We start from the raw sequence: 10,837 nt of genomic DNA on the forward strand, positions 1-10,837 counted from the left end.
TGTTTTTTTGGCAAATAATAATTAACTTAGAATTTCATGGCTGCAACACGTGCCAAAGTAGTTGGGAAAGGGCATGTTCACCACTGTGTTACATGGCCTTTCCTTTTAACAACACTCAGTAAACGTTTGGGAACTGAGGAGACACATTTTTTAAGCTTCTCAGGTGGAATTCTTTCCCATTCTTGCTTGATGTACAGCTTAAGTTGTTCAACAGTCCGGGGGTCTCCGTTGTGCTATTTTAGGCTTCATAATGCGCCACACATTTTCAATGGGAGACAGGTCTGGACTACAGGCAGGCCGGTCTATTACCCACACTCTTTTACTATGAAGCCACATGGCTTGGCATTGTCTTGCTGAAATAAGCAGGGGCGTCCATGGTAACGTTGCTTGGATGGCAACATATGTTGCTCCAAAACCTGTATGTACCTTTCAGCATTAATGGCACCTTCACAGATGTGTAAGTTACCCAAGTTTTGGGCACTAATACACCCCCATACCATCACAGATGCTGGCTTTTACACTTTGCACCTATAACTATCCGGATGGTTATTTTCCTCTTTGGTCCGGAGGACACGACGTTCACAGTTTCCAAAAACAATTTGAAATGTGGACTCGTCAGACCACAGACCACTTTTCCACTTTGTATCAGTCCATCGTAGATGAGCTCAGGCCCAGCGAAGCCGACGGCATTTCTGGGTGTTGTTGATAAACGGTTTTTGCCTTGCATAGAAGAGTTTTAACTTGCACTTACAGATGTAGCGACCAACTGTAGTTACTGACAGTGGGTTTCTGAGGTGTTCCTGAGCCCATGTGGTGATATCCTTTACACACTGATGTCACTTGTTCAGAGGTGGGTAGAGTAGCCAGAAATTGTACTCAAGTAAGAGTACTGTTACTTTAGAGATTTATTACTCAAGTAAAAGTAAGGAGTAGTCACCCAAATATTTACTTGAGTAAAAGTAAAAAGTATGTTGTGAAAAAACTACTCAAGTACTGAGTAACTGATGAGTAACATACACACACATATCATATATATATATATATATATATATATATATATATATATATATATATATATATATATATATATATATATATATACACACATACATTGATATATACAGTATATCATTTATATTTATTTATTTTGCCGTTTTTGTTTACATGTTAATAGTGTTTTAATGAATATACATGCATGTTTAACACATATAGATTCCTTTCTTTCATGTTGACAAGAATATAAGTTGGTGTATTACCTGATTCTGATGACTTGCATTGATTGGAATCAGACAGCAGTGCTTAACGTCCACGTTTTCAAATGCAGGAGAAAAAAAGTTCCTCCTTTCTCTCTAATACCACATGAAAGTGGTTGGTTTTTGGTATCTTATTTGTCCAGCTTCCATAATCGTTTTCACACACTTTACAAGAAATACATTGGCGGCAAATTCCGTAGCTTGCTAGCTTGTTTGCGCTGGCTTTCGGAGACTCTTATTTTGAAAGCGCAGGCGCGATGGAGCGGCACTTTTATTGTGAAGACAGGAACGGTGCAGTCAGTCTTTAGGCTTGTGACGGGATGTACGTTTGAAATAAAAAAGTGTCTTTTTTCCTTCACACTTTTGATTGATTGATTGAAACTTGTATTAGTAGATTGCACAGTACAGTACATATTCCGTACAATTGACCACTAAATGGTAACACCCCAATAAGTTTTTCAACTTGTTTAAGTCAGGTCATGTGACCACCTGGCTCTGTTTGATTGGTCCAACGTCACCAGTGACTGCTTCTGATTGGTGGAACGGAGTCAAACGTCACTAGTGACTGCATTTTATTGGTGGAACGGAGTGAAACGTCACCAGTAAGGCAGGCACTTTGAAGGTCTGTCTGACAGACCAAAACAAACAAAGCGTGCATTAACAGATCGATAAGAATTAGTAGCGAGTAGCGAGCTGAATGTAGATAAAAGTAGCGGAGTAAAAGTAGCGTTTCTTCTCTATAAATATACTCAAGTAAAAGTAAAAGTAAGTTGCATTAAAACTACTCTTAGAAGTACAATTTATCCCAAAAGTTACTCAAGTAGATGTAACGGAGTAAATGTAGCGCGTTACTACCCACCTCTGCACTTGTTGATTCAGTACAGCCTGAGGGATCGAAGGTCACGGGCTTAGCTGCTTACGTGCAGTGATTTCTCCAGATTCTCTGAACCCTTTGATGATATTACGGACCGTAGATGGTGAAATCCCTAAATTCCTTGCAATAGCTGGTTGAGAAAGGTTTTTCTTAAACTGTTCAACAATTTGCTCACGCATTTGTTGACAAAGTGGTGACCCTCGCCCCATCCTTGTTTGTGAATGACTGAGCATTTCATGAAATCTACTTTTCTACCCAATCATGGCACCCACCTGTTCCCAATTTGCCGGTTCACCTGTGGGATGTTCCAAATAAGTGTTTGATGAGCATTCCTCAACTTTATCAGTATTTATTGCCACCTTTCCCAACTTCTTTGTCATGTGTTGCTGGCATCTAATTCTAAAGTTAATGATTATTTGCAAAAAAAAAAAAAAGTTTATGAGTTTGAACATCAAATATGTTGTCTTTGTAGCATATTCAACTGAATATGGGTTGAAAATGATTTGCAAATCATTGTATTCCGTTTATATTTACATCTAACACAATTTCCCAACTCATATGGAAACGGGGTTTGTAGTATAAAGGTATACTTCTGGTCTCTTAAAGACCATTATTGTACTTTTGAAAGAACATTCTTCAAAGAATGCATGTGTACATACATGTTCTTGTCTCATACCTCTACTGTGAGTGCGCATTATAAATTAAACCTCGAGGTCACAGGTGTCAAATTCAAGTGTCAAAGCGTGGAAATAATATGTGTAAATAAAAAAAACTTATCTTTTTTTAATAACTGTATTACAGAAATAAATGTTTAATGTACCCTAAGATTTATTTATTAAAATAAAGCCAATAATGTCATTTTTTGTGGTCCCCTTTATTTAGAAAAGTATCGAAAAGTATCGAAAAGTACCAAAAAGTATCGAAATGCATTTTGGTACCGGTACCAAAATATTGGTATCGGGACAACACTAGTACAATCTAAACATTTGGTTTTGTACAGCGTACATAAAAAAGATGGATTTTTGTTTTGTTTTAGTATGTTTTTTCTTTGAGGACAAACATGACACAAACCTTCCCAATTGTTAGAACTACCACAGTTTAATATGTTTGTGTGTACGCTTCACTGATGACTGTATTTGGTCAACATGGTTTTGTCCTACTAATTTCGGCGGTTCTTGAACTCACCATAGTGTGGACTGTGACGCAACAGTTTGTTTACATGTAAAATCGTCCAAAGGGGAAGCGAACCATCCAGACTGTTATCGACGCAAAGTTGAAAAGGCATTATCTGTGATGGTATGGGGGTGCGTTAGTGCCCAAGGCATGGGTAACTTACACATCTGTGAAAGCACCATTAATGCTGAAAGGTACATACAGGTTTTGGAACAACATATGTTGCAAACTAAGCGCCGTCTTTTTCACAATGCCAAGCCACATTCAGCACGTGTTACAACAGCGTGGCTTTGTAAAAAAAAGAGTGCGGGTACTTTCCTGGCCCGCCTGCAGTCCAGACCTGTCTCCCATCGAAAATGTGTGGCGCATTATGAAGAGTAAAATGCGACAGCGGAGACCCCGGACTGTTGAACGACTGAAGCTCTACATAAAACAAGAATGGGAAATAATTCCACTTTCAAAGCTTCAACAATTAGTTTCCTCAGTTCCTAATCGTTTATTGAGTGTTGTTAAAAGAAAAGGTGATGTGACACAGTGGTGAACATGCCCTTTCCCAACTACTTTGGCACGTGTTGCAGCCATGAAATTCTAAGTTAATTATTATTCGCAAAAAAAAATAAATGTCTTGTCTTTGTAGTGCATTCAATTGAATATGGGTTGAAAAGGATTTGCAAATCATTGTATTCCGTTTATATTTGCATCTAACAAAATTTCCCAACTCATATGGAAACGGGGTTTGTACTAAAAAGGCATATACGATCCCCAAAGTAGGAATATGTTGATAGATAGAGCATAAAAACCTGCTCATTAACATTATGACATGAAACAACACTCTTCAGTCACCTAAAATGCAATAAAAAATTATGTAATAATAGTATTCACTGTTAGACGCGGCCCTCTGGGGCCAAACATAACAGCGATGTGGCCCTCGGTGAAAACGACTTTGACACCTCTGCATTAGGTCAACAGCAACCACAATATAACAGGAATGCAAGGGAATGAATATCTTTCTGAGACTCTCAATCAAAACAATACCCATCCATCCACCCATCCATTTTCTACTGCTTGTCCCTTTCAGGGACCCTATAGTATACAGTATTTAGAAATGACATCATAATATTGTGTCAACTTCATGTCGTGCTTGTTCCTTTCAAAGGGCTTCGAATATATAAGCTTTCCTTGTAGTTTTAAACTGTAACCATGACGTCATCCTTCTAAAACCTGTAACACCACTAATATCCAATAGATGGCGGTCTGAGATCACAGATGAAAAACATGAGTCAATACGTATTGAGACGAAACAGAGACAAATGTTTAGTAATGTACAAATCATGACAGGCATTATACATAAGAGCAGTTTATGAAATGTAATATATTTTTAGATAAATGTTTGTATTAACAGATTGATCTTTTTATGTGTTTGCTCTTAATTAAACTGCTTCTTGTGACATATGCTCACAAACACAACCCTGGATTTGTACACTGATTCTATATTTGAGTGACAAACTAAAGGACAAACACTTATTTTGACGGAAATGTTTGTCCCTTTTGGGTTTGAATGGAACACTACTGCATGTAATGTACACTAATAACCGGCAGAGGGCGCCATGGGGTAGCAAGTAAAAAAAATAGGCACGGTTGTGACACAAAATGAAGTTTATACAATGTAAAATAATAAAGTGGAGATAATAGGCCTTGCAGACCACTCCATTCATTTTTTGTATAAGGATATTTCCTTCAAAAAGTCCTATAGATAGTATCCATACCACCACTTCCGGTGGAGTTGGGGGGTCAAGGTCAGTTGGCTGCTTGGGAGAAATAACGAGCGTCTTCCTGTCTGACAATAGTTTCCGTGCGGGGCGATAGAGGCGGGTGAGACCGGCTTAATGCTCCGTGTAATGCATGTTAATGTACGCGGCACCGAGGGAGCGCTGGTCGCAGCGCCGTGGGATTATTTATCACAAAACATTTGTATTTTTTTTCCGTCGGAGAACCGTTGATCCCGGATAGCTACACGCTAATCCTTCACTCTGTTAATTAAAAAAAAAAAAAAGAAGGCAAAGCACTGGAATTGGTGGTTTTTTCCTCTCTTTCTCTCGCTCTCTCTCCTTCTTTTGCAGAAAATGTAATCATTTCTGGAGAAGCTTAACCATCTGCTTGAGGTTAAGTCTGCAAGCAGATTGTGTTTTCTGCTTATTTAAACCTGGGGATTGGAGATTTTTATTTATTTTTTTCCCTGAAAGGGGGAAAATAGTCTTCTACTGTCATACTTTGTTTGAAAGCATCCATAAGTCATTGCAACACAAAAACAAATTAAAGCTGCAAGCAGCAATGGACGGGATCGACTTTGACGGCACATACAATCCAAACCGGAGCAGTAATTAAAACTCTTTGATCAACTTTTAATCAGAAGGGTTCAATCTCTCTCCTGTGCTAGTTTGAAGTGGACACGACAAACGCGCTCAGAGGAGATAATGTTTGAAAAAAGGTTTTTACCAAACTTTTGTTTTGAAGGGGGAATTGCAAACTTCCTGTTAATTTTTGCTGGGAGTTGTCAATATATGAAATGTAGGTCTAAGTGATACCTACATAGAGGTGTTTGTTTCATGTCTCTAAAACATTCCTACAGGAAGTTACAGTTAGTTTTGTCTGAGTTTTCTTCCTAGGGGGCACTAGAGTGCAATTTTGGGGTTGTTTTTTTTTATTAGATCGCAATTTTTGCAAGTCCTGATGTATGTGTCCAGTTTGGTGAGTTTTGACCTACATAGAGGTTTTTGTTTCATGTCTTTATGACAATCCTACCGTAAGTTACAATCAGTTTTGTCTGTGTTTTTTCCTAGGGAGCGCTAGAGCGCAATTTTGAGTTTTGGGGTTGTTTTTTTTTATTAGATCGCAATTGTTGCCAGTCCTGATGTGTGTGTCCAGGTTGGTGAGTTGTGAAGCATGTTAAAGGGGGTCAAATTACAGCTCAAAGAGGCAAAAGTGACTGTTTTTAGTAAACTTTTGTTTTGAAGGAGGAATTGCCAACTTCATGTTTATTTTTGCTGACAAATGTCAATGTATGACATCTAGGTCTAAGTCAGACCTACATAGAGGTTTTTGTTTCATGTCTTTATGACAAATCCTACCGGACGTTACAGGCAGTTGTGTGTGAGTTTTCTTCCTAGGAGCAGTTGTGTCTGTGTTTTCTTCCTCGGGGGAAGAGCGCAATTTTGAGTTTTGGGGTTGTTTTTTTTATTAGATCGCCATTTATGCCAGTCCTGATATGTGTGTCCAGTTTGATGAGTTTTGAAGCATGTTAAAGGGGTCAAATTACAGCTCAAAGAGGCAAAAGTGACTGTTTTTAGTAAACTTTTGTTTTGAAGGGGGAATTGGCAACTTCATGTTGATTTTTGCTGACAAATGTCAATGTATGAAATCTAGGTCTAAGTCAGACCTCCATAGAGGTTTTTGTTTCATGTCTTTATGACAAATCCTACCGGAAGTTACAATCAGTTTTGTCTGTGTTTTTTCCTAGGGGGCGCTAGAGCGCAATTTTGTGTTTTGGGGTTTGTTTTTTTTATTAGATAGCAATTTCCGCCAGTCCTGGTGTGTGTGTTAAATATGGGGAGTTTTGAAGCATGTTAAAGGGGTCAAATAACAGCTCAAAGAGGCAAAAGTGACTGTTTTTAGTACATTTTTGTTTTGAAGGGGCTATTGCCAACTTCATGTTGATTTTTGCTGACAAATGTCAATGTATGAAATCTAGGTCTAAGTCAGACCTACATAGAGGTTTTTGTTTCATGTCTTTATGACAAATCCTACCGGAAGTTACAATCAGTTTTGTCTGTGTTTATTCCTAGGGGGCGCTAGAGCGCAATTTTGAGTTTTGGTTTTTTTTTTTTTTTATTAGATGGCAATTTTTGCCAGTCTTGATGTGTGTGTTAAATATGGTGAGTTTTGAAGCATGTTAAAGGGGGTCAAATTACAGCTCAAAGAGGCAAAAGTGACTGTTTTTAGTAAACTTTTGTTTTGAAGGAGGAATTGCCAACTTCATGTTTATTTTTGCTGACAAATGTCAATGTATGACATCTAGGTCTAAGTCAGACCTACATAGAGGTTTTTGTTTCATGTCTTTATGACAAATCCTACCGGAAGTTACACGCAGTTGTGTGTGAGTTTTCTTCCTAGGAGCAGTTGTGTCTGTGTTTTCTTCCTCGGGGGAAGAGCGCAATTTTGAGTTTTGGGGTTTTTTTTTTTTTATTATATGGCAATTTTCGCCAGTCTTGATGTGTGTGTTAAATATGGTGAGTTTTGAAGCATGTTAAAGGGGTCAAATTACAGCTCAAAGAGGCGGCGGAATAATAATAATAATTACAATGGGCCATGCGGGCCCTAATAAAACGCACAAATACAATAGGGTCCTCTGTCCCAAAGGGACATTGCAGTCCCTAAAAAATGACTGATTATATCCTGACCTTTATACGTGGCATATCCCTCATATTCCCTTTTTATCGTGGTTAACAAGCTCCGAGATGCCTACAGGGCCCGAGGATGTGGCGTCAGTGGCCGAGAGGAGACTTCAACTCGCACACATTTGCATTAGGATGCCGCTGGTGTCCGTGTGCATCCACAAAGGCCTCCTTTGCTTCGCCTCTCACTCGGCCTCTTGTGCTTCAACGGCGTCGGACTGACCGGCACAAACAAAAATGCATCCCTGAGACTCTGCAGGATAAAACACACACTTTAGCTCTAAACCACAATAAGGGATTGATGTAATCCAAACAATAATACCTGATTATAGGGACAAATATGATTAGGGCTTCATGACATGGCTTTTATGTTGATTGTGTTGATATGTGTCCAACAGACCCGCTTATGTGAATTTAAGTCTTGTAATGCGCATTTGTACTGTGTGGTGTATTATACTACTGTCGGCCAGGGGTCTCCAAAGTGCGGCCCTCGGGCTATTTTCGGCAAGCATTTAAAAAAAAAATGTTTACCCCGCATTCGTTATTAATGTCAGGACGAGGAGTTTTTCGAAGCTTTCTGCGAGATTTGTTCTCCCGGGATGCAAACGGACTAGACCGGACAAGGCTTGAAGGTAGGAACATATTTTAATCTCTACTCAAAAACCCAACGAAGTACAAAACAAAAAGGCGCACAAGGCGGAGGCAAGCTTAACGCAGGAAACAAAAGTTAAGACTTAGCATAAGCTATGGTCATGAACCATGGAAAAGAAAACATGAAAAAACTCACTAAACTGTGCCTTGAAACAAATAGCAAGAACTATGGACATGAAACAAAAAGCATGAATCGAACAGCATGACTATGGCAAGACAAGTCAAAACAGAGCATGAAAAGATCATCAAGAACTATGGCATGGACAGAGCAATGTCGCCAGGACGACTAACTGGCAAAACAGGCTTAAATAATAGTCTCTGATTAGAGCAGGTGCGTGAGTCAAACACACGAGGCAGGTGAAACTAATGAGTCGTCATGGAAACTAAAACAAACAAAGGTGCACAAAAACAAGAACTATGGAGTCCAAAACTAACAGAACTTAACTAAACAAAACATGATCTAGACCACAGATCATGACAACTAATATGCTATGTTTTTACAAGACCCATAAATGATAAATGATAAATGGGTTGTACTTGTATAGCGCTTTTCTACCTTCAAGGTACTCAAAGCGCTTTGACACTACTTCCACATTTACCCATTCACACACACATTCACACACTGATGGAGGGAGCTGCCATGCAAGGCGCTAACCAGCACCCATCAGGAGCAAGGGTGAAGTGTCTTGCTCAGGACACAACGGACATGACGAGGTTGGTACTAGGTGGGGATTGAACCAGGGACCCTCGGGTTGCGCACGGCCACTCTTCCACTGCGCCACGCCGTCCCATAACCATAACCAGTGAAGGTAAAGTTAAAGTACCACTAGGTGTGGTGAAATTACTCTCTGCATTTGACCCATTGCCTTGTTCCACCCCCTGGGAGGGGAGGGGAGCAGTAAGCAGCAGCGGTGGCCGTGCTCGGGAATCATTCTGGTGATTTAACCCCCAATTCCAACCCTTGATGTTTGTTATGGTTTAACAGGGGGAGGTGACGACAACAGACACCAGGGGGTTATAGCTCTATAGATGTATTATATATATTCACCATATATATATATATATATATATATATATATATATATATATATATATTAATCAAACAATATACAAACCCGTTTCCATATGAGTTGGGAAATTGTGTAAGATGTAAATATAAACGAAATACAATGATTTGCAAATAATTTTCAACCCATATTCAGTTGAATATGCTACAAAGCCAACATATTTGATGTTCAAACTGATATATATATATATTTTTTTTGCAAATAATCATTAACTTTAGAATATGATGCCAGCAACACGCGACAAAGAAGTTGGGAAAGGTGGCAATAAATACTGATAAAGTTGAGGAATGCTCATCAAACACTTATTTGGAACATCCCACAGGTGTGCAGGCTAATTGGGAACAGGTGGGTGCCATGATTGGGTATAAAAGTAGATTCCATGAAATGCTCAGTCATTCACAAACAAGGATGGGGCGAGGGTCACCACTTTGTCAACAAATACGTGAGCAAATTGTTGAACAGTTTAAGAAAAACCTTTCTCAACCAGCAATTGCAAGGAATTTGGGGATTTCACCATCTACGGTCCATAATATCATCAAAGGGTTCAGAGAATCTGGAGAAAACACTGCACGTAAGCAGCTAAGCCCGTGACCTTCGATCCCTCAGGCTGAACTACATCAACAAGCAACATCAGTGTGTAAAGGATATCACCACATGGGCTCTGGAACACTTCAGAAACCCACTGTCAGTAACTACAGTTGGTCGCTACATCTGTAAGTGCAAGTTAAAACTCTCCTATGCAAGGCAAAAACCGTTTATCAACAACACCCAGAAACGCCGTCGGCTTCGCTGGGCCTGAGCTCATCTAAGATGGACTGATACAAAGTGGAAAAGTGTTCTGTGGTCTGACAAGTCCACATTTCAAATTGTTTTTGGAAACTGTGGACGTTGTGTCCTCTGGACCAAAGAGGAAAAGAACCATCTGGACTGTTATAGGCGCAACGTTGAAAAGCCAGCATCTGTGATGGTATGGGGGTGTATTAGTGCCCAAGGCATGGGTAACATACACATCTGTGAAGGCACCATCAATGCCGAAAGGTACATACAGGTTTTGGAGCAACATATTTTGGCATCCAAGCAACGTTATCATGGACGCCCCTGCTTATTTCAGCAAGACAATGCCAAGCCACATGCTGCACGTGTTACAACAGCGTGGCTTCGTAGTAAAAGAGTGCTGGTAAAAGTGGCAATAAATACTGATTAAGTTGAGGAATGCTCATCAAACACTTATTTGGAACATCCCACAGGTGAACAGGCTAATTGGGAACAGGTGGGTGCCATGATTGGGTATAAAAGCAGCTTCCATGAAATGTTCAGTCATTCACACATAAGGACAGGGCGAGGGTCACCACTTTGTGTATAAATGCG

The sequence above is a fragment of the Nerophis lumbriciformis genome, linkage group LG36 (genome assembly GCF_033978685.3).
Source record: "Nerophis lumbriciformis linkage group LG36, RoL_Nlum_v2.1, whole genome shotgun sequence".
Classification (NCBI taxonomy): domain Eukaryota; kingdom Metazoa; phylum Chordata; class Actinopteri; order Syngnathiformes; family Syngnathidae; genus Nerophis; species Nerophis lumbriciformis.